This window comes from Dromiciops gliroides, chromosome 1 (assembly GCF_019393635.1).
Source record: "Dromiciops gliroides isolate mDroGli1 chromosome 1, mDroGli1.pri, whole genome shotgun sequence".
Taxonomy (NCBI): domain Eukaryota; kingdom Metazoa; phylum Chordata; class Mammalia; order Microbiotheria; family Microbiotheriidae; genus Dromiciops; species Dromiciops gliroides.
Window position 1 is genome coordinate 584241689 of NC_057861.1, and position 5207 is coordinate 584246895.

Sequence of the window (5207 nt, forward strand, 5' to 3'; positions counted from 1 at the left end):
CCAATAAATGGATATACTGCTGGAAGAGCTGGAAGAAACCAGCAAGAAAAAGAAAATTTCAGCTAAATGAAACGAAGATTTACAGGTATTACATGAGAAGCAAAGAAGAGAGTTTGCAGAGTGTGTTGTATATACTCAAAAGTTTTTAAAAGATATTTCATGGTAGTTCCAAAGGACTCATGATGGAAAAGGCTCTCCAAATCCAGAAAAAAAAAAAGAACTGTGGAATATGGATACAGATTGAACCATACTATTTCTTTTATTTTTGGTGCTGTTGTTTTTCTTTTTTGAAGTTTTTCCTTTTTGCTCTGATTCTTCTCTCATAACATGACAAATGCAGAAATATGTTTAATGTTATTGTACATATATAACCTATATAAGATTACTTACTATCTTGGGGAGGGGGGAGGGAGGGAAAAATTTGAAAGTTAGAAATCTTATAAAAACAAATGTTGAAAACTCTCTACATGTAATGGTAAATTAATAAAATACTTTCATAATTTAAAATGAGAAATGGTCAAAGGATATGAACAGGCAGTTTTCTGATGAAGAAACCAAAGCTACCTATTCCCATATGAAAAAATGCTCTAAATCACTATTGATTAGAGAGATGCAAATTAAAACAACTCTGAGGTACCACCTGACACCTATCAGATTGACTAAAATGACAAAAAAAGGAAAATAATAAATGTTGGAGAAGCTGTGGGAAAATTGGAACACTGATGCAATTTTGGTGGAGCTGTGAACTGATCCAACCATTCTGGAGAGCAATTTGGAATTATGCCCAAAGGGCTATAAAGCTGTGCATACCCTTTGACTCAGCAATACCACCTTTGGGTCTTTTTCCCAAAGAAATCATGGAAAGAGGAAAGGGACCCACATGTACAAAAATATTTATAGCTGCTCTTTATGTGGTGGCAAGGAATTGGAAGTTGAGGGGATGCCCATCAATTGGGGAATGGCTGGACAAGTTGTGGTGTATGAATGCAGTGGAATACTATTGTGCTGTAAGAAACGATGAGCAGGAGGAGTTCAGAGAAACCTGGAGGGTCTTGCATGGGCTGATGATGAGTGAGATGAGCAGAACCAGGAGAACATTGTACACAGTATCATCAACATTGAGTGCTGATCTACTGTGATGGACTATATTCTTCTCACCAATGCAATGGTACAGAAGAGTTCCAGGGAACTTATGATAGAAGAGGATCTCCAAATCCAAGAAAAAAAGAAAAAGAACTGTGGAGTATAGATGCTGAATGAACCATATTATTTCTTTTGTTTTGGGTGCTGTTGTTTTTTTTCTATTTTGAGGTTTTTCATCAATTGCTCTGATTTTTCTCTTATAACATGACTAATGCAGAAATAGGATTAATGTATATATATATATATATGATTATGTGTGTGTGTATATATATGTGTGTGTGTATATATATGTGTGTGTGTATATATATATATATATATATATATATATATATATATATATATATATATATATATATATATATATAAAACCTATATCAGATTACCTGCTGTCTAGGGGAGGGAGGGAGAAAAATCTGAAATTGGAAAGCTTTTATAAACAAAAGTTGAGAACTATCTTTACATGTAATGGAAAAATAAATAAATTAATTTTTAAAATGTTTAAAAAGAAAAAAAAAGTTAATCTGAGAGATATTTACACTGCTTGTCCCAATTGCATTTTGCAAAGCTTCTGTATGGCAAAATATTTTTCAGTTATATCTCTCCCAGCTAACATCAATCAGAGAAATTGTAAAGATCACTTAATAATAAAGTATCAATCAATCAAGAAATATTTATTAAACATCTAATATGACTCTAGTCTTGGGAAAAACAAATATAAAAGTTAATAATTTCAAAAGGCTTATACCAAAGAAAATATAATAAGTAAAAGAAAATGTAAAATATATCATTTTGATTATATAAAATTTAAAAGCTTTTGCACAAACAAAATGAATGTAACCAAGATTACAAGGGAAGCAGAAAACTGGGAAAGAATTTTTGAAACAAATCTCTGATAAAGGCCTCATTTCTCAAATATATAGAGAACTGAGTAAAATTAATTAAAAAATACAAGTCATTCCTCCATTGATAAATGGTTAAAGGATATGAACAGACAGTTTTCAGACAGAGAAACCACAGCTGTATATAATCATGAACAAATGCTCTAGATCATCACTGATCAGAGAAAGGCAAATTAAATCAACTTTGAAGTATCACCTCAAAACTATCAGAGGGGCAGATATAACAAAACATGAAAATATTGGACGTTGGAGGTCATGTAGGAAAGCTGGGACACTAATCCACTGTTGGCAGAGTTGTGAAAAGACCCAACCTTCTGGAGAGCAATTTGGAACTATGCCCAAAGGGCTACAGAACTATGCATACCCTTTGATACAACAATACCACGGCTTGGTTTATATCCCAAAGGAAACCACCCAAAAGAGAAAAAGACCTATCTGCACAAAAATATTTAAAACTGCTCTTTTTGTGGTGGCTAAGAATTGGAAATCAAAGGAATGCCCATCAATTGGTGAATGGCTGAAAAAACTGATATATGATGGTGATGGAATATTATTGTGTTATAAGAAATGACAAGCAGGATGACTTCATAAAGGCCTGGAAAGACATGTTATGAAATGATGTATTGTGAAGTGGACAGAACTAAAAGAACACTGTGCACAGAGACAGCAATATTGTTTGATGAAGAACTGTGAATGACTTGACTATTCTGAACAATACAATGATATAAGACAATCCCAAAGGACTCATGATGAAGCATACTATCCACCTCCAAAGAAAGAACTGATGTTGATGGAACATACTGAAGCATGCTATTTTTTCTCTTTCATTTTTTCTTTTAATCAAGTTTTCTTGTACAAAATGACAAATATGGCAATGCTTTACATAATCATACATGTATAACCCATATCGGATTGCTTGCTGCCTTAGGGAGGTTGGAGGGGAAAGAGGGAATGAGGGATAAAAATTGGAACTCCAAACTATAAATAAAAATGTTATTACAAAAAAATATTTCATGGGCCATACTATATTAATGAAAAATATTTGCAAAAGGATGACAATGAAAATAGTTGCAATTTATAGCCCAACATCATTAACTGAGGACAAAATGGTAAAGAAATTATATGAAGGAATTTTAAGATTTATTAAATCAAATCTACATGTACTCTGATAATTTTGTATCTTCAGTGAAAAGGTGGAAAAAGTAAGGATGGGAAGAAATATATAGGAAAGTATGATTCAAGAGAAAGAAGCAAGAGAAGTCAATGACATCATTTATACAGAAGACTTCTTCAAAAGAAGAACTGGTAGGGGAGCAGCTGGGTAGTACATCGGATAAAGTACTGTCCCTGGATTCAGGAGGACCTGAGTTCAAATTCACCCTCAGACTCTTGACACTAGCTGTGTGACCTTGTTCAAGTAACTTAACCCTCGTTGCTCTGCCAAAAAAAAAACTGTTAGGGAAGGAGGAACCTCTCTACAACCAGGTTCCTGATTCATGTGAATAAGGCCACATTATTTGAATTCACATTGCCTATTTCCATTGGGCTAGAACCTATTATGATATTGGGGTAGCTAGGTGGTGCAGTGGATAAAGCACCAGCCCTGGATTCAGGAGAACCTGAGTTCAAATCCAGCCTCAGACACTTGACATTAGCTGTGTAACTCTGGGCAAGTCACTTAACCCTTGTTGCTAGAAAACAAAGAACTGGTAGGCACTGGATATGGTAAGTACCAAATAACACTACACACGAAAAGAAATTGATTACGTTTTGACAAAAAGGGAATAAAATTTTTTATCTACGAATCAGCTGTTTGTATATAGTCAAGATGATTGACTTGTCATTGCTAAGATAAGAATGTAATAAATCATAATGACAATAGTAAAGGATTATTATCATCAATGAAATATTAAATTATATGTTTCAATCAAGGTCAGGGACTAGACCTATGATTTCACTGATATAGACAACTCCCAGATAAGGAAACTACTACAAAAGTGGATTGGTAGGGCAGCTAGGTGGTGCAGTGGATAAAGCACCAGCCCTGGATTCAGGATGATCTGAGTTCAAATCTGACCTCAGACACTTGACACTTACTAGCTGTATGTCCTTGGGCAAGTCACTTAAACCTCATTGCCCTGCAAAAAAAAGTGGATTGGCAACTTCTCTACAATTTATAGTCTTAGAGAGTTTCCTAGTTCAGTGAAAGATTAACTGATTTGTTTAGGGTCACATAACCAGAGGTGGGAATTGAACACGTTTTCCTGGTGCCAAAGCCAGCTTTCTATGCTTCTCATCTCTTTTTCAATATAAGGATAATTCAGTTTTGAAAGTTGTAGGGTTTTTTTAACAGCAAAGTTTGACCCAAAAAGTGAGTCTTCAACAACTTCAATTATCCACAACATACCATTTATGGAACATTTCCAGTAATTGAAATTCAATAGTATTTTGTTTAAGTGTGAGAAGAAGCAAGACATAGTATGGAACATGGAATTTTGAAAAATAGGACCTATAAATGAAATCAGGTCTGAGTAATTTCACTTGGTTCAACTTTTCAGACTGTACAAGATGAAATTCATAAAGCAGCCACCAAAAAAGGCCAATTTAAGGTTTGTTTTTTCGTCAGGTGGATGAGATACACAGGTGGAACTGACACATGACTTTCCTATCTTCTCCACACTTCTCAATAAAATGCTAAGTTGGTCTCTTTAGAGCCATTGTCCCATCCCAGAAAAGTGGCTTTGATATAAAAGTCATTGTCATATCAGTTTCAATGCTTTCATTTTTCATGCCTCCAGTCTGATGTAGCAAATTATGGGCTGTTTAGAACTAGTTGTATAATTGATAAAACTTACTGGCATATGATACCTGCATCTGGGATTAAAACTTATTTTTTATTGGCAAATGCCACAATCTCCTGTGTATGTGTTAGCAGTTAAATGCTTTATTAAAATAAGATGATGCTCTGATGTTTACATATAACATGCTGATGCAAGAAAACAAACCATAAAAGACACCTCTAGGACCTGCACTCAGCAACTTCTCCCTTTGTTTTTCCCAATGACTTCATGTCCATTTCAAATTAGAATTAAGTCCTTTTTCCCATGCTGCATTATTCTTTGGCTGGGGCACCACTGCAATTCTTGAGTAAACCTCGATGTTAAA